We start from the raw sequence: 20,565 nt of genomic DNA, 5'->3' as shown, positions 1-20,565 counted from the left end.
CAAGGGATTTTCTTTTACGTGCACGCCAATGTGTACACGGGACGTCGGTTTTTCGACTAGACAGATGTCCTTTTCAGGCCCTCCGTCCTGTATCACAGACAAGGAGGAACCACGTCGGAAAATCTGGATGAACTTTCTCAGCAAATGCAGGGATCGAACACGCAACCTGTAGGCTAGCGAGCCAGCGTCTTACCCACTTAGCCACTGTGACCCCCCTTTTACAAACTTAGAATGCCATCAAAATGAGTCAACAAAAAATCAAAATACCCAGCCAATAAACATTTAACATTAAATTAGGTTATATAAATTATTATTTAGATATTCATTTACATGACAAGTCTATAATCAGCTCTCTAGACCATCGGACGGCGAAGATGTTAACGGATTGAAATACCATCGCCATTTAATGATTTAATTTTAAAATAGAGAGGCAAGGCTGAGTCTCGATTAACAAGTAACATTGCTACGATAATAAACAATCTATGCTAAATCTTCAAACAGTGATAACGTCGCTCAGAAAAAAGTAGCCAAATCTGAATGCAATTTTCAATATATTAATATTCAATTATCTATTTTTGAACTATTACAGCAAGAATGGCGAGCTGTTTATCTAAATCTTACATGATATATATTTATTATGCGTATGGTATCAACACAATGTACAATCAACTTTGTTGAAGAAAGCAGAATAGGTGAATCAATAAGACATCAACCCTATTTTTATACCAACTTACATTCCTGGGATTTTACTTTTTTATATTTTGCTCCATCGCTGATTATTGGTAAGATTATTATCTGATATCATAAATAGTAACCATTAATATTTATCATTATTATGATCATAGACATATTTTATTAGATTCTTGAAAAATGGACACTCATATAGAGAGAGACAGAGAGAGAATTGAGTTTACAGTCCACTCGACACAAACTAGGTCATTTCGAAACTAACATATGGTTTAATTTTATTTCAATAATTCGCTTGCGCGTAGGAGTCTTAGCAATGGGAGGAAACCGGAGGACCCAGATAAAACCCACGAGGTTGGACAGGTGACCCTACTCCTTGTCTAGATACATTCTTGGCTTAAACAACCGATGGTGGAGCACGAAACAGTGGGTCTATCTATCAAACTAAACAACAGTGGGTCTACCTATCAAACTAAACAGTGGGTCTATACATCATGCTAAACAGTAGGTTTGTCAAACTAAACAGATGCCTAGGTGGTAGAGTAGTGAAAAGCGTGCGCTTTTGGTCATAGGGTCCTTCGTTGAGCTAAATGCCGTGGTTTCAATTTCCAAGCTTGTTTGTGACAAAGGGTAGAATCGTCTTTCCAAACACGTGGGTCCACCGCTATAGAAGCGAATTATTGACAATGTAATTAAATCATTTGGTAGTACCGAAATGACAGTTTGTGTTGATTTAACCATCTCCCTCTCTCTCACTCTCTCTCTCTCTCTCTCTCTCTCTCTCATAAATTGATAGTTTTTCGTTTTAGCCATTTGAAGTTTTATAAAAAGCCTTAATATTATAACCAATGATAGTGGCGGATTGAAGTATGCTCCACAAAAAGTTCATATCGACCATACATTACTACCCTTGTATTGATTTAACTATCTCTCTCTTGACTTTTTTAAATTGATAATTTTACGGTTAAGCTCATTTGAATATTCTAACCAATGATAGTGGCGGATTGAAGTATACTCCACAACAAGTTCATATCGACCATACATTACTAGCCTTGAGCAATCACTGATTCAAGATTGTGATTTTCAGATCAATCAACTTTGTATATTCAAATAAATAAATAATAATCAATAATATTTTTTGTATGATCTAATTCCAATATAAACATAACTGTTTTAGACGTGTGCTAGGCAGGGGCCCATATTTAGATAAAATGCGTCTTCATTCGGCAAGAGCCGCGCTGGCCCCGCGAGTAAGACGTTGGCGTGATAACCTGAAGGTCCCATGTTCGATCCCGGTATTGGTCGAGAAAGTTTCCGGTGTGATTCAACCTTGTAAGTGGTGCAGAACGGAGTACCTGACAGGGGACAACGCATGGTCGTTCGAATAAGACGAAAAACCGAGGTCCCGTGTACACATTGACATGCACGTATACGATCCATTGGCAGATGGAATTCGATATAAAAGCAGAACGTTGTGCGCTGTCCGACCAAGATTTCCTTTATAGCACACAGTGTGTCTTATGCCCGTCTTTATTAGCCCAGTCGGAGCAGAACACAGGGGCGTGGTGACCCATGATTTTGCACGAGGAACAAGATCCCATCCGGACCCCCAAAAAAACAATATCTCTGAGCAACGAGGGAGGCGAAAAGTGTTATCAGGGGGTGCTGTAAAATTCACGGACAATATATCTAGTGATTTTATGGTCAATAATTTTTTCACAGGGGGTGGGGGTGGGGGGAGAAACCTTTTGCAGGGGGAGGGGGCGCCTACTTACGGGTCTGATATCTGACGCACGGTATATCTTTGACACTGGTTAAGCATTATGATTATGATAATAATGTTGAAAATGGCATTGAAACCGCGTGATTTTTTTTTCTTTTTTTTTTGGCATTTGTGAGGGGGCCCAAAAACTCTCACTTAGCCCCTGACAGAAAAGCAGGACGTTAAACTTGATTTCAATTCATTTTATATTTTAATCCGACACAGCCAAGGGCGTGTGTCCTTCTGAATATGGTGCGTTAACACCTCCACGTTAATCGAAAACACAAACGGTGATTAAAGTATCATTACTATAGATTGTGTAATTATGACAGGAAGTCATTCATTGCACATTAAATCATTTTAAAATCTACAATAATAAACTAGTCACCTTCGCTAAACAGTTTCTACAGATATGGGCCACACATGAGAACATTTGAAGCCTCTGGCCCATCGACCAGGATTTGGGTGACCATCAGGGTGTACAAGACCGTTCATATTGCGCGCGAATTCAACCGCTAACTGGGTGGTTGCGTTTTGGTGATTAGGGCTAAATTTGTGTCAAGGTCACTGAGATATAAATAAGGTTAGAGCACGTGATTATTGGCGAGTTTGTAGGTAAGGTTTAGGGTAAGCATTGGGGCTAGGTCCAGGGCTAGGGTTAGGGTTAGGGTTAAGATTAACCCTAATCCTGTTTACAACTCGTGACCTATGATGATAAAGTGAGCCGGCCTTATCATTTAGCACCAACCGGGTGCTTAGCTAGTATTTGAATCAAATAGTTTATCAATGCGAATTTTGGGGGATAGTTCGCGCGAACGAGTTTCATAAGTCAATCTCAGTGCAAGAACTTATCTGCGAATTTTGGCACGTATTGTCAATGTCAACACAAACGACGACTCGCGCGGAGAGCAGCAGCGGTCAGTGGTCGCGTTCTCGTGAATGGAACATTACATCAAAATTGGTGTGTGTGTGTGTGGGGGGGGGTGAATAGTTAACGCGTGCGCGTTGCACCATAAGGTCTGTTATTGAGTCAAGTGACGTGTACTTGACAAGAAGTAAGGACACCTACACCAACCTCGTGGGGTTATCCAGCGCGGTTCCCCTTGTCAGTGCTGCACGACGGCAGGTCTAGCAGAGAACAATGTCTGATCGTCTGGACTGTAGAAAAACCAGATGTCCTCTGTACACGTACAAGAACCCTCTAAATAACAAAGGGTCGTACGCCACAGTCGGACGTTAAACCCCATTTCATTTATACTTGACATAATTACCCGATAGCCACGGCTTCACGCCATTTGGGGGGGGGGGGTTGGATGGTTGAATGGTTAGCGTGCGCTGTATCATAAAGTCTGTCATTGAGTCGACTGGCGTGGTTTCGAATCCCCGGTTGTACGTGACAAGGAGTAGGGTCGCCTGTCCAACCTCGTGGGTTTTCTCCGGGTCCCCCGGTTTCCTCCCACTGCTAAAGACCCCTACGCGCAAGCGAGTTGTTGAAATAAAATTAAACCATATGTTAGTCCCGAAATGACCTAGTTTGTGTCGAGTGGACGTTAAACCCCATTTCTCTCTCTCTCTCTCTCTCTCTCTCTCTCTCTCTCTCTCACGCCATTTGCTAGGTTTTGTTGCCAGTTTATTGTAAAGCTATTTCCTTGGAGACGAAGATGAGAGTGATTGACCTTGACCGATAATGCCTCGCGGATGTTTCATCTACTAAAATAACTTTGGATCAGAATAAAACGGAAGTTGGATGAAAGAAAACTCGACTTCCGGTCTTGAACTATTACTGAGCACTTTACGCTACACACAAAAGCAAGCCAAACATTGAGATATTATGAAGTATATACGCAATGAAATGACACGAAAATAGTTTTTTTAACATCCTTATTTCTGCACAAATTGGGTTAAGAGAGGCCCCCATACGCATTGTAGTGTACTAAAGAACAGTTTTAGTCCCTGCAGCAACTATTCTTGATTTTATGGTTATCATGACAACAAGAATAAAATATCGTCGGTGAAGTTGCAAAAGGTCGTATCTTTTTTCCTAACTTTACTGGGTAACTGTTTTTCTATAAAAGGTACGAGATTGATCTTTCACGGTTCGGCATTGTATCAACCAGGGAAAAATCTCATACAGTCCATTTAAAGAAATCCACCGTCATTTTTTTGTGTACCAAGTTACGACAATTTGACACGTAAAATTAGAAATTAATATAATTTTTGCTTCTTTCTGATGATCATAAAAAAATATTCAATTGGACTAGAAATATGATTATTAGCTAAAAAGATGCGCCATACGATGGGGAAATCAGAAATGCAAAAAAATCATTTTTCATCAAAAACCTAAGATACGACCTTTTTAACTTCACCAACGATATAGGTAGTGCCGAATTAAGACGAAGAGGCGCCCTAGGCCATTCCTAGGACGGGAGGGGTGGCGGAATGGCTAGCGCGTGCGCATTGGATCAGTGACGTCGTCTCGATTCCCCGGTTGTATGCGACAAGGAGCAGGGTCGTCTGCCCCCCCCCCTCTCTCTCTCTCTCTCTCTCTCGACTAGAGGAAGTTGTAAGTGTGTTTTAAATACAATTAAACAAAGCCTTCTACGATGACGGATGTTTAAGACCACATTGAATCTAAGATAGGCCTTTGACAGCGTCAAAATCTTTATATATCTTAGCCGTGGAATCTCAGAACGTTTTGTATCGTTGGTTGGTGGTTGAGGGGGGGGGGGGAGATTTCATAATGGAATACTGCCCGGGTAGGCAGAAAGGCAGCCTTTGATGGCACGGTACCCTAAAGCCCCAAGCGGGTTCATGGCTGGGTGATTGATCTCAATGGTTGAGATCATTATTAGAGACAAAGCGCCTTCAGCATTTACTTTGATGGTCTCATGCGTAATATAGGAACTTACTATTATTATTTTTTTATCATCTGGATGTAGGGGAGAGATGGAGAGTGGGAGAGAGAGAGGGGGACGGGTTTAACGTAAACTCGAAACAAACTAGGTTTTTTTCGGGACTAACACGTGGTTTCATTTTATTTCAATATTTTAGCAGAGGGAGGAGAAAGAGAAAACCCACGAGGTTGGACGGGCGACCCTACTCCTTGTCACCTACAACCGGGAAATCGAAACCACGTCAGTTGACTCAATCACAACCTTACGATACAACGCGCACGCGCTAACCATTTGGCCATCTAATCCACCCGAAATGTAGGACATTAAACTCCATTTCATTTCATGTTCATATGAATCACCTGAATTTAACTATACCTACCAAAATGTATGCCATTCTTGTACAAAAATATCAAACTTTGTTGGATCATCTTTTCAAAATTATCGGATAATCGCAGCGGGAAGGGGTTTATTTACAGAGAAATTGCAGAGAAAACTGCTGTCGTCTGGTCTAAATGAAATAAAATGGAGTTTAACGTCCTACTATTCTGCTCCGAAGACGGGCATAGGCCATACAGTGTGCTATGAGGGAAAGTTTGCCCGGGTAGGGTCACTATGGCCTACTCTTATATCGAATATCGAATTCCCCCTGCCAAGGGATCTTTCACGTGCACGCTAATGTCTACACGAGGCCTCGATTTGTCGTCCCATCCCAACGACTAGACAACTGTCCTTGTCAGACCCTCCGTCCTCCACCACTGACAAGGGGAAACCACGCCGGAAAATCCCGATGAACGTTCTCGACCAATGCAGGGATCGAACAAGCGACCTCCCGTCTGGTCTAGGCATATTCTCTGAATTGCTGTAGTCTGGCATAGCCGTAATGCCTTTTCACTGACCCCCCCCCCCCCCCAACCCGTTCATTTATAGCGAATAACACCCACCCACCCCTCCAAACAAATTACTCTATTTTATTCGAAATACAAATTGACCCAAACGTACTTGTTAGTGATCAATTTAAGTTATAGAAGGATAAAAACAATACTACACGATACAATCTGTGTACAATAAGTCGTGAAATCTTGCCGTTGGTAAGCAAACCTGAGGATATGTTTTTAACAACGACAGGATTGAACACAGTTATCAATAAACATTGTAATATTTAATATGACTTGAGGTGTGAGTTTATCGGTAACATTCAATTGTTATATTTCACATGTTGGCTTGTAGTTGTATACTGTTGCCCGTGGGCGTTTTTATACAATAACAAATGGTGACTGATTGTTATCATGTTGTGATGTCGCGGTGTCACTCGTCATAAGGCGACAAAATGAAATGAAATGAAATGAGGTTTAACGTCCTACTGTTTTGCTCCTAAACTGGGCTAATGAAGGCGATAACCCGACATCACGACATTTTAACCGGGCAATACCACATTTTTGACCGACACCACGAAATTAAAAATTTTATTTCGCGTAAAAATGTCGTGATGTCGGGTTGTTGGCCGTCTTCAAATATACAATTTGATTATATACAATTTTGCAGCGTAGTTTCTCCTTGTCGGTAGTGCATGACAAAGGGCACAGCAAAGACCAGTGTCTAGGTGTGTAGATGGGACAAAAACACAAGCCACCGTGTACACATTGGCGCGTACACAACAGAACCCCTCACAGTTGGAATTCGCTGGAGAAATGCCCCTGTCTAGAAAATTTTCGTCATGTCACTCTACATAGCGTATGCCTATCTTCAATAGTCCGATTGGCGCAGAAAAGTAAATGAAATAAAATGGGGTTTAACGTCCCACTGTTCTGCTCCGAGTGGGCTTATAAATGAAATGAAATGAAATGAAATGGGGTTTAACGTCCTACCGTTCTGCTCCTACACTGGGCTAATGAAGACGGGCATACGCCATACAGTGCGCTATGAGGGAAATTTTGCCCGGGAAGCGGCACTATCGCCTACTCTTATATCGAATTCCAACTGCCAAGGGATCTTTTACGTACATTCCAATGTTTACACGGAACCTCGGATTTTCGTCTCATCCGAAGGACTAGACAGCTGTCCTTGTCAGGCCCTCCGTCCTGCATCACTGACAAGGGGAAACCCCGTCGGAAAATCGGGATGAACTTTCTCGGCCAATGCAGGGATCGAACACCCGACCTCCAGGCTAGCGAGCCAGCGCCTTACCCACCTAGCCACCGTGGCTCCTGGGCTTATAAAGACGGGCATGCGCTATACAATGTACTATGAGGGAAACTTTGCTCGGATAGCGGCTCTACCGGTCTACTCTTATATCGAATTCAATCAATTCTTGGAAAAATGGTTACGTACTATTTTCAGTGTGGGTGCGTTGCGTACATACCATTGTCAGGGTTGGTGCATTACATTGCATTGTCAGGGTTGGTGTATTACATTTCATTGTCGGTCAGGGTCGGTGCTTTACATTTTATTGTCTTTACGGGTGTGCATTTACATGTGATCGGGGGGGGGGGGGGGGTGGATGGCCGAATGGTTAGCACGTGCGTGCTGTATCACAAGGCCTGTCATTGAGTCAACTGGCGTGGTTTCGAATCCCCGGTTGCACGTGACAAGGAGTAGAGTCGCCTGTCCAGCCTCGTGGGTTTCCTCCCACTGCTAAAGAGCCCTACGCGCAAGCGAATTATTGAAATAAAATTAAACCATATGTTAGTTCCGAAATGACCTAGTTTGTGTCGAGTGGACGTTAAACCCCATCTCTCTCTCTCTCTCTCTCTCTCTCTCTTACATGTGATCATCAATCGTAAAAATGGCAATAATAGATATCGGCGGATTAGTGCACCCACGGACTAGTGAACCCGCGGACTAGTGAGCATTTACATGAATTCCATCAAACACGTGTCTTTCCAATCTGACACTGACACAGTGAATAGCCATGATATTATGATGTTATCTAAAGGTCACAGGTCATGAGGTCACATCAACAAAGAAATGTAAACACCATCATTATGAGCATTATCAACATTACAAGACACAATGTTACATTGTAAACAATAGCCTTCTTGCAGCCTTTAGGACTGTATAATCCGTACAGAACGTCTTATCGCTTCTTCCAATGATTTTTCACGAAAATAACATCTACAACTCTAGATTTGACGTAGGCATATTGGCACTATTTTGTGCTTCGGTCGTGTCTATTTCAGATATACACCATCAATTCTGTTAATGTTATTATCGTGGGGATTAACTAAAAGTTAATTTATTTCAGTTCTAAACAAAAATTTAAAACTTTAACGCAATTTTAAAAAAATAGCCAAATTCTGGCTGGGATTACTGAGCAAAATGGCCATTCACTGTATACGTTAATTTTCGTACGTTAGTTACGTACGGTGTCTTTCGGGTCTTGGTAATAATGGAGTATGACAGCAGACAGAGCACAAGTAGGCTAAATTTACACAAAGTAAAGAGCGAGCACAAATCACAGCCAACTGCCTTTAATTGTCTTTCAGACATAAAACAGACACCAACCAGCAGGGCCCTTGAGGGGAACAAAATGTGCTGGGACGAGACCCCCGACCCACGCCCTTCGCTTTCCAACACTAGTCATAGATGATTCGCCAGCAGATTGCGATAAAGCGAAAACTTTTGTTCATATTTATATAAGCTTCAAAGGAATAAAATATTCATGCCTAATTGCCCATTTCAATTTTGAACTTTGATATTCATGGACCTCATAGACTCGTATAGGCCCTGGGGCGGAGCACCGGCTGCAAACCTCTCCCGAGAGGCCTGTCAACCAGTACATATTGATGTTTGATGTAATTTTCAGAGAGAGAGAAATGGAGTTTAACGTCCACTCGACACAAACCAGGCCATTTCGGGACTAACATATTGTTTAATTTTATTTCAATAACTCGCTTGCGCGTGGGGGTCTTTAGCAGTGGGAGGAAACCGGAGGACCCAGAGAAAACCCACTAGGTTGGAGATGTATTTTTCACCATGGGTGAAAGATAAATACAGATCTATATTTCGTTTCGTTTTTTTTATACTTTCGATGCCCTACACTACGTGAAGACCTGACCAGTTGTTTTGAGATGTTCCGTCTGAAGTCATCGAGCGGCTTTTGACCTATGACGTCAGACATTTGATTAACCAATCATTATTGATGTTTCTAGTGAATTACCCACAGTTCCGTGCACCTCGCGCCAAAAGCTCGCCGTAACAGACCGTTTCATTGGCTAATCCCTCACAAAACCCAGACACGTCAATGATAACAACTCTTCCAGATCCTAGTGTAGTAAAGGCGAGTAAAATGAATTTTGAACTATATAAAACGAAACGAAATAGGATCTGTGTTTTAATCAGATTGAAATAAATTATCAACATGTATCCTTTGTATGCAGGGGGTGGGATGGCCGAATGGTTAGCACGTGCGCGTGGTATCACAAGGCCTGTCATTGAGTCAACTCGCGTGGTTTCGAATCAACGGTAGTACGTGACAAGGAGTAGGATCGCCCGCCCAACCTCGTGCGTTTTCTCCGGGTCCTCCGGTTTCCTCCCACTGCTAAAGACCCCCACGCTGGGAAGCGAATTATTAAATTAACATTAAACAATATGTTAGTCCCGAAATGACCTAGTTTGTGTCGAGTGGACGTTAAACTCTCTCTCTCCCTATCTCTCTCTTCTCTCTCTCTCTCTCTCTCTCTCTCTCTCTCTGTATTATGCTGTATAACCTATTTACATGTATGTTACTTGATATTTTTTATAATCCATTGTCATGGTGGCCAATTGTGGGCGTGGGTGAAAGATCGTACGGTCCGTCACTGAGTAAAGTGCTGTGCTCTCTCTCTCTCTCTCTCTCTCTCTCTGTGTGTACTTTAAAGGCAACGTGTGATATACAGTCGTGAGTATTAATATTTGCATTGATTTTCAAGATGAGGAAATTAAATGTTTAAAATGTTTCCTTTAAGTGCTCTGTATATGTACATTTGATTAATTACTGTGCACAGTATCCTTTAATTAGCATACTCGCTGGATTGCCCGTCTACGACGTATGAAGTTGTAACGTCATATTACGTCAACCTAACAAATTTAAAGGAGGTAGTTTTTTTCATGAGATGAAAATTAAAATCGTGGTGTAAATCGCGCTCTTGGCCAATGGAATGAAATGAAATGAAATGGGGTTTAACGTCCTACTGTTCTGCTCCTATACTGGGCTAATGAAGACGGCATACGCCATACAGTGTGTTATGGGGGCAATTTTGTCTGGGCAGCGGCGCTATCGCCTACTCTTATATCGAATTCCAACTGCCAAGGGATCTTTTACGTGCATTCCAATGTATACACGGGACCTGGGTTTTAGTCTCAACCGAAGGACTAGACAGCTGTACTTGCAGGCCCTACGTTCTGCACCACTGACAAGGGGAAACCACGCTGGAAAATCTGGATGAACTTTCTCGGCCAATACAGGGATCGAACACCCGACCTCCAGGCTAGCGAGCCAGCGTCTTACCCACTTAGCCACGTGATCCCCTTGGCCAATGAACGAGCCCAATCAGATTAAAATACATGTCTATATTTCGTTTCGTTTTTTTATACGCCCACATTTTCATGTGGACGTATTATGCCGTCGCCCCTGACCGTCCGGACGACCACAATTTGTTTGTGGACACTCTACAGGTCACAATTCTTATCCGATTTTGACGAAACTTGAAATATAGGTTTATCTCCAAAAGATCTCGGTTCCTTTCGATATTGGCATGTATCGGATCGAAACTTCATGGATTATGGCCCCTGTTTGTACGAAAAATCACGTTTTTAGCTTGTGGACACTATAGAGGTCACAATTTTTATCCGATTTTGTTGAAACTTGAAATCTAAGTTGATAATCCAAAGATCTCGGTTCCTCTTGATATTCGCGCATATCGGACCGTAACTTCCTGAATTATGGCCCCTTATTGTACCAAAAATCGTGTTTTTAGCTTGTGGACCCTATAGAGGTCATAATTTTTATCCGATTTAAAAAACCGTTCAATTGTATCACCGTTACACCCAAAGGTTGGCTGAGTTCGAATTTCGTGAAAATCGGCCCGAAATTGACAGACAAAATGGCCGCCGTTCGTTCTCAAATAGCGTAAAAATATGGTATATCAATGTTGTGGACACTATAGAGGTCACAATTTTTATCCGATTTTGTTGAAACTTGAAATCTAAGTTGATAATCCAAAGATCTCGGTTCCTTTCGATATTCGCGCATATCGGACCGTAACTTCCTGAATTATGGCCCCTGATTTTACCAAAAATCGTGTTTTTAGCTTGTGGACCCTATAGAGGTCATAATTTTTATCCGGTTTAAAGAACCGTTCAATTATATCACCGTTACACCCTAAGGATGGCTGAGTTCGAATTTTGTGAAAATCGGCCCGAAATTGACAGACAAAATGGCCGCCGTTCGTTCTCAAATAGCGTAAAAATATGGTATATCAAGGTTGTGGACACTATAGAGGTCACAATTGTTATCCGATTTTGTTGAAACTTGAAATCTAAGTTGATAATTCAAAGATATCGGTTCCTTTCGATATTCGCGCATATCGGACCGTAACTACCTGAATTATGACCCCTGATTGTACCAAAAATCGCGTTTTTAGCTTGTGGACCCTATAGAGGTCATAATTTTTATCCGATTTAAAAAAAAAACGTATTATTATATCACCGTTACACCCTAAGGATGGCTGAGTTCGAAGTTCGTGAAAATCGGCCCAAAATTGACAGACAAAATGGCTGTCGTTCGTTCTCAAATAGCGTAAAAATATGGTATATCAAGGTTGTGGACGCTATAGAGGTCACAATTTTTATCCGATGTTGTTGAAACTTGAAATGTAGGTTTATAACCCAAAGATTTCGGTTCCTTTCGATATTTGCGCATACCGGACCTTAACTTCCTGAATTATGGCCCCTGATTGTACGAAAAATCGCGTTTTTAGCTTGTGGACCCTATAGAGGTTATAATTTTTATCAGATTTAAAAAAAAACGTTTTATTACATCACCGTTACAACCTAAGGACGAATGAGTTCGAATTTCGTGAAAATCGGCCCAAAAATGACAGACAAAATGGCTGCCGTTCTTTCTCAAATAGCGTAAAAATATGGTATATCAATGTTGTGGACCCTATAGAGGTCACAATTTTTATCCGATTTTGTTGAAACTTGAAATGTAAGTTTATAACCCAAAGATCTCGGTTCCTTTCGATATTCACGCATATCGAATTGTAATTTCCTGAATTATGGCCCTTGATTGTAGGAAAAATCACTTTCTTGTTAGCTTGTTCTCTATCCATCTCTCGAAAATGGGGCGTATCCTGCCTGGCAGCCGCTGGTTATACTTTCGATGGCCTACACTACATGAATATCTGACCAGTTGTATTTAAAGCTCGCGTCAGGTGTCATTCGAACGGCTTTTGACCTTATGACGTCAGATATTGATTAAGCCTTACGTAGATCGGACTAGAGTCGTACATAGATTGGGCAGATGTTATTAAATTTTGAGCAAAACAGAAATCACATACATGTATCTACAAAAACATGATTTTAAATCATTCCGATAACACTGATGATGCACGAAACCATTATATCCCCTTGTGAGGATAGCAAGAAGCGCCCGTGCCAACTTTTGCTGTCTGATACCATTGTATCCTCTAGTGAGGACAGCAGGAAGCGTCCGTGCCAACACACTGTATGAACCCATTATTATCCCATAGTGAGGACAGCAAGAAGCGCCCGTGCCAACTCTTGCTGTCTGAAACTATTATATCCCCTATCTAGTGAGGACAGCAGGAAGCGTCCGTGCCAACACACTATATGAACCCATTATTATCCCCTAGTGAGGGCAGCAGGAAGCGTCCGTGCCAACTCTTGCTGTCGGAAACCATTATATCCTCTAGTGAGGACAGCAAGAACCGCCGGTGTCAACACACTGTATGAACCCATTATTATCCCCTAGTGGGGGCAGTAGGAAGCGTCCGTACCAACTCTTGCTGTCTGAAACCATTATATCCTCTAGTGAGGACAGCAAGAACCGCCGGTGTCAACCCCATGCTGTATGAAACTTTATATCCCCTTGTGAGGGCAGCAAGAAGCGTCCGTGCCAACCATTGCTGTCTGGATAGTCATGGTTAATAAAATAATGTATCGTTACTATTTGTAAAGAGATGCATCGTAATTCCAGTGGGTGTTTTTAGTCATTTTTCCAGGGAAAAGTGAAAATAGTTACACGTTATATTTGCTTACCGATAGTCCATTGGCCAATCACCCTATTTTACCGAGATTTCGCCTAATAGTTTGGATGCAGCTATGGCGGGTGTGGCACCAGGCAAGGTAAGCTTAATCTTCCGGACACCTGTTACCACTGTTTGTCGTGTATTTTGTACACGGTGAACAGTCTATAAGCTCATTACACTATTTTGCCTTATTACACTATTTTGCCTATACCGTCTTTTTAGGACTTCGAATTTTGTCTAATGGTTTGGATTGTTCGTACTTAGTTTTATTTTATTAAAACAATTTGTAAGATTCCTGGTTTCCTGGGGTTTTTTTGTAGTCAGTGGTGCGGAACCGCCTCCAGTGGTACAGGACCACCTCCAGAGGCACGGGACCACCGCAAGTGGTGCAGAACGACATCCAGTGGTGCGGTACCGCCTCTCGTTCCCGTGTACACTCGATAGTTGCTATTGGCAATAAAAGTAGGATGTAAGAAAACGTGTTCCAGTAAAATGTTTTGAGGTCAGTGGTGCAGGCCCACCTCTAGTTCCCGTGTATACTTGACAGTTGCAATTCGCAATAATTGTAGGACCTAAAAAAGAACGTGTTCGAGCAAAATTTCAATAATATCACACTGCATGGCGTAATCCCGTTTTCTAAGTCCGGTTGGTGGTTATGTCTAAATATTAAGGTCAACTGCAAATTTAGACAAAGGTCACGAGATGTAAACATGCCTAGCGCTAACCCTACCCCTAGCCCTAACCCACAGATCCGTTAACAATCACGTACCCTAACCCTATTTACATCTCCGACCTTGACAAATTATGCAGTTGGCCTTAATATTTAGACATATCCCCCAGGGTAGTGTAAAAATAAAAATAGAAAGTAAACCTCATTCCATTTGATTTCTTATTTTCGTTCCAATATTTCGTGCTATATAGACGGAACAGTGTAATTCCCGTAGCAATGTTTACCTGTGTGGAAATATGTAATATTTCCAATGTAAGAAGAGAAAGACAATCGAGGCAGCCAAAGAAATAAATGTATTCTAGCTCTTTGATTCTTGATGAATATATACTAATTACGATTTTATATAATAAAGGGTGTATTGTTTTGTAACATTTAATATGGCTAACTGAATAGTGCATTAACATAAATTGCATATACCTGGTAACGTAATCGGTAAAGTAAATAATAATAATAATAATCATATTTCATGTATGAAAGGCCAAAGGTCCATAGTACAATTTGTCATCGAAATTTTGAGAAAAAAACCCAAGAGGAATTCAAATTATCTTCAGAAATTACTCTAATAATGACCAAAAAAAATTGACTTTTAGAAGGAATATAAAAATGATTATAAAACAACGATTTGATATATACTAGCACTCTCTCTCTCTCTCTCTCTCTCTCAATTTAGGAAAAAAAAATTAAATTGATAATTTTACGTTTTGAGCAATTCAAAGTTAAAAAAAAGCCTTAAAATTATAACGAATGATACTAGCAAAGAGCTAGAGGCGGATGGAAGAATACTAAACATGTTCATATCAACGTTAAACCCCATCTCTCTCTCTCTCTCTTTCTCTCTCTCTCTCTCTCTCTCTCTCTCTCTCAACTTATAAATGTCTAATCACAAACAAGCTAGTACTTAAATAAAGTACTCACCATTTAGGATAGAGATTCCCTATGAATTATATCCTCGTTCATTAACTGTATCGATGAAGGGAGACTATTATCACTGTTCATCTCCCCGTCTTCACAATATATACAACTACTAATAGAAATATAGATTTTCATACAACACGCTGACGTTTGTTTCATCTCGGGCTTTAGGGGATATATTACATTCACATGATATTAGATCTCTTTAACCTCGTTTATAATCTATTTATGGTTGATAAATACAACGAAATGGGGTTTAACATCCTAATGTGCTGCTCCTACTGGGCTAATGGGAGAGAGAGGGAGAGAGAGAGCGAGAGAGAGAGAGACTAGCCGTGTTATAGCCGACTTTTCGTTTGATTTTCAACAGACAGGGGAAATGAAATGAAACAAAGAGAGAGAGAGGGAGAGAGAGAGAGAGAGAGAGAGGGAGAGAGAGAGAGAGAAATGGGGTTTAACGTCCATCCGACACAAACTAGGTCATTTCTTGACTAACACATGGTTCAATTTTATTTCATTGATTCGCTTGCGCGGGGGAATTTGGAGAACCGGGAGAAAACCCACGAGGTTAAACAGGCGACACTATTCCTTGTCACGTACAACCGGGGACTAGAAACCACGCCAGTTGACTCAATGACAGACCGTATGATACAGCGCGCGCTAACCATTCAGCCATACAACCCCTTCCGCCCCCCCCCCCCACCCCGGGCTAATGTTCTACTCCGACTGGGATAATGAAGAAGGGTTTATAATCTAGATATGGTTGACAAATAAAATGAAATGGGTTTAACGTCCTACTGTTCTGCTCCGACTGGGATAATGAAGACGGACATACGCCATACAGTGTCCTATGAGAGACACTTTGCTACGGCCAACTCTTGTATCGAATTACTTGCAGGCCAATGTGTACACGGGACCTCGGTATAAAATAAAATGGGTTTAAAGTAGCTAAGTCTCTAACTCAATATCATCCAAAGTCTTCGACATTGAAAACACGAATTATTTGTCAATATAAATCAGCATTGATGTTGTGATCTTACCGGGAAAAGATGGGCTTCTGATATCCAATATTTAAGACAAAATAAACATTGTCCCGTACAACAGGGGAATCGAAACCACGCCAGTTGACTCACTGACAGACCTAATGATGCAGCGGGCAAGGAGTAGGGTCGCCTGTTCAACCTCGTGGGTTTTCACCGAGTCCCCCGGTTTCCTCCCACAGCTAGAGGCCCCAAGGCGCAATCGAATTATTGAAATAAAATTGAACCATATGTTATTCCTGAAATGACCAGGTTTGTGTCGAGTGGACGTTACCCTACCCCCCCCCCCCCCTCTCTCTCTCTCTCTCTCTCGCTCTTTCTGTTTTCATTACCGCAGTTGGTGTAGAAACGTAGAACGTTAACCCCCTCTCTCTCTCCCTCTCCCTCTCTCTCTCTCTCTCTCGCTCCCTCTTTGAGCCCTGGCAGTTTTGATTAGAAACTGGTGCCTGACGTAAGTGATTTCTTCCCACTGTTGAAGACCCCTACACGGAATCAAGATATACAATAAGTGCTGGCTTATATAAAAGAAAAAAAGTTATCGTTGCTTCTTTGTTCTCTCAGACGTATAAACATTCTTACGTGATGTCTAATGAACGTAATGGGTTTTCTCGTGCTACTCTTCACCATGTTTGTTCATTGGAGTGTTTTATTGTCTCAATTGTAACACGTCTAGTTTATTGACTTCCGTCTTCAGTAAAACGTTTAAAGTTCCTCCAATACACATATAAGACACCGTTTAAAGTTCCAGTACACATAAGGCATCGTTTAAAGTTCCAGTAAAGGGAGGCAACCTTTAAAGTTCCAGTAAACGAGAGGCAACGGGCCTGATTGATTTCTCCGCCGATAGGCGAGCAGTTTTGCAAACGGCGTACGCCGGTCAAGTGATATTCGCCGCTCCCGTCAAAGCGGCGCATTCGGTATACGCCACAGCCGAACTTTTATAGACTGCCGGTTAAATCAAGTGACATCGCCGCTAATATTGCCGAACTATGGTCAGTCGATATGCGCCGGTATGGACAAATCACGCAGGGAGCGGCGAATATCACTTGACCGGCGTACGCCGTTTGAAAACCGGCTCGCCTATCGGCGGAGAAATCAAACAGACCCAATATTGTTTATACAGTTCCAGTAAACGGGGGGCAGCGTTTAAAGTCCCTGGACACTCAAGGTCAAGTTTAAAGGCCCTATACACAGAAATGTCGTTTAAAGTCCCTGGTCGTTTAAAGTTCCCGTACACTCAAAGAAACGCTAAAAGGCCCCTTGCGCCCAATAAATGATATGACACCCGTTTACAGGGACTTTAAACGTTGCCTGGGTTGTACAAGAACTTTAGACGGTCTTTTAACGTTGCCTTGAGTATATATATAGATATAGGGCCGTTTAACGTTGCCTTGGGTGTACTAGACGTTGTGTACAGTGCCTTTGAACGTTTCCTTACAGGGTCCTTTAACGATGCCTTGGATGTATAGAGCCTTTTAACGTCGCCTTATAAAATCCGACAACGTTTAACTACCCAGTAGACCGGCCGAAACGTTCACAGTAGAAACAGAACAATGATTGAAATCGTGGTTCCATGGCGTTGAATACACCATTATTCTAACATACCAAGCCTTGATACCAAACATTGTTCTAACATACCAAACAATGTTCTAACACCAAACATTGTTCTAACATACCAAACATTGTTACATACCAAACATTGTTCTGACATACCAAGCCTTGTTTTAAAATACAAAACATTGTTGTGACATACCAAATATTGTTCAGGCATGCCTTATTCTGACATACCAAAAAGACAAAATGTTCACATTATCTGATATATTAAATTATTCACAAAACAACGTTTATTAAAGGAGAATAAACTAGTCTATCACGAGCGCTTTAGATAACAAGAACTTAAACGCTTGCTGTTACTTCAGACAAACCAAAAGTTGAAATATGCTTGCTGTTACTTCAAATAAACCACAAGTTAAAATAGCCCGCGGACAGTCATCAAGTCCCAAAATAAGTATGACGAATTTAACAAGTACCAAATATAGACCGGAAAATGCGAAGACAGAAGACAGAATATTCTACGTCTTACTAAAGAAGTATGACGAATTTAATAAAATGAGTAACTTCATCAATATTAATGTACAAAATTTAAGTAATGTCATCATATTACCATGGTTCAAAATTAAGTGATGTCATCAACATCAGGGTTCAAAATTAAGTGATGTCATCATTGACTATGATATCATCTTTTATTTTTACCAATTTAATTCATCAGATCAATTTAATATAACCTTTACTTTGGCCCGTATCAAAGACTCGCAGCTCCTTTTTTCTCTCGGCAGAAAATAAATCGAATCTTAATTAGATTGTAAAGACGTATACTTTATTAGAAGAAACGCATAGACCAAAAGGTCCATAATAAACTGAAATATTTATAACCAAATAAGAAACAAAGATTGAACTTGAGAAGGGGTGAGTGGGGATCCTCACTAGTCCGCGAATTCATTAGTCCACCGATATCTATTATTAGGGTTAGGGTTGGGTTAGGGTTATTGATACCCATATTTATAGTATTTCTTATAGCGGCGGACTAGTGAACTCCTCTCCTTGGGAAGATGCATAAAGCTTCTTCAGATCATAAAATAGATAATTATTAATTAATTTTAGAGTCAAGTGGCGTGGTTTCGATTCTCCGCTTGAACGTGATAAGGTGTAGGGTCGCCTGCTAAAGACCCCACGCGCAAGCGAATTATTGGAATAAAATTGAATCATAAGTGAGTCCCGAGTGGACGTTAAACTATCTTTCTCTCTCTCTCTCTCTCTCTCTACTAACACATTGACCAAATTATAGCATCAATGAGGCGTTAGTCTTTAATTGAAACCCTTTACTCTCGACTAGATCCACATCTGTAGCGAGTGGTTTGATAGTTAACCACTATCAATCTATCCATCAGCCTGTATAATAAAATACTGTAATACATTGTCTCTTACTAATTATATAGATAACAACCTGTAACAAAACTTCTTGTAATCGTAAATATCGTGCCGTATTATTTTACTCTATGAATTTATTACCGTATTATATTCAATGTTTTTTTACTTGTATCACGAGTTTATATGGTACCGTAATGTACCAAATGTTTGTTCAGCGGTATCACGCGTTATGTTGGTACCGTATTGTATCAAATGTTCGTTCAGTGGCATCTCGAAATGAAATAGGGTTTAACGTCCTGCTGTTCTGCTCCGACTGGGATATTAAAGACAGGCATACGCCATACATGCAGTGTGCTATGAGGGAAATTTTTCCCGGACAGCGGCACTCTTATATCGAAATCAAACTGCCAGGGAAATTTAACGTACACACCAGTGTATACACGGAACCTCGGGTTTAGCTGTCCTTGTCAGACTCTACGTCCTACATCACTGACAAGTGGAAACCACGTCGGCAAATCCGATGAACTTTCTTGTCCTATGTAGGGATCGAACACGCGAACTCCAGGCTAGCGAGACAGCGTCTTACCCATTTAGCCACCGTGGCTCCCCAATGGTATCGCGAGTATAAACTGTTTGCTCAGTAGTATCTCGAGTTTGGATTCCCCGATTGTACGTGACAAAGAGTAGGGTCGCCTGTCCAACCTCGTGGGTTTTCTCCCGGCCATCTGGTTTCCTCCCACTGCTAAAGACCCCTACGCGCAAGCGAATTAATGAAATAAAATTAACATATATTAGTCCTGAAATAACCTAGTTTGTGTCGAGTGGACGTTAAACCCAGAGAGAGAGGGAGAGAGTTTAGTTGGTACCGTATTGTATTGAATGATTGCTCGAGTTAATTTAATACCATATTGTATCAAATATTCGTTCAGTGTAACGCTCAATTCCATAATAACAAGTAAAATCGTATTGTGGGCCACAAACATTCTGGCAAATATTCTACGAACATTAGTCTGGATGGGTTGTCAACATTTGATAATTGACAGTGGTGCAGGAAGGAGGGACTGACAAGGACAGCTGTCTAGTCGTTCGGATGGGACGACGAAAAACCGATGACCTGTGTATACATTGGCATGCACGTAAAAGATCCCTTGACAGTTGGAATTCGATATAAGAGTAGGCCATAGTACCGCTTCCCGGGCACAATTTCCCGCATAGCACACTGTATTAGCCCAGTCGGGGCAGAACAGTAGGACGTTAAACCTCAGTTCATTTCATTTCATTTTTGTAAAAATATTGGGATCGAGGGGAGAGAATCATCTTTTAACAATACGGATAGAGATCACCACACAATTTCTCGTGATAA

At 41.3% G+C, this 20,565-nt stretch overlaps 1 protein-coding gene across 1 annotated transcript in view; it reads right to left on the bottom strand.

Moving 5' to 3' along the window:
* The window catches only part of LOC126810058 (metabotropic glutamate receptor 3), a 52,425-nt gene extending 37,084 nt beyond the window's left edge, over positions 1–15,341 (bottom strand). The window contains exon 1 of the mRNA XM_050535005.2: positions 15,238–15,341. The gene's annotated coding sequence lies outside the window, so the exon portion shown is untranslated. The remainder of the gene's footprint in view (positions 1–15,237) is intronic.
* Positions 15,342–20,565: the final 5,224 nt, after the last annotated feature.

Source organism: Patella vulgata, chromosome 2 (assembly GCF_932274485.2).
Source record: "Patella vulgata chromosome 2, xgPatVulg1.2, whole genome shotgun sequence".
NCBI classification, from domain to species: Eukaryota; Metazoa; Mollusca; class Gastropoda; family Patellidae; genus Patella; species Patella vulgata.
Note: the sequence above shows the minus strand (reverse complement) of the source record. Positions and strands in the feature narration are given on the sequence as shown.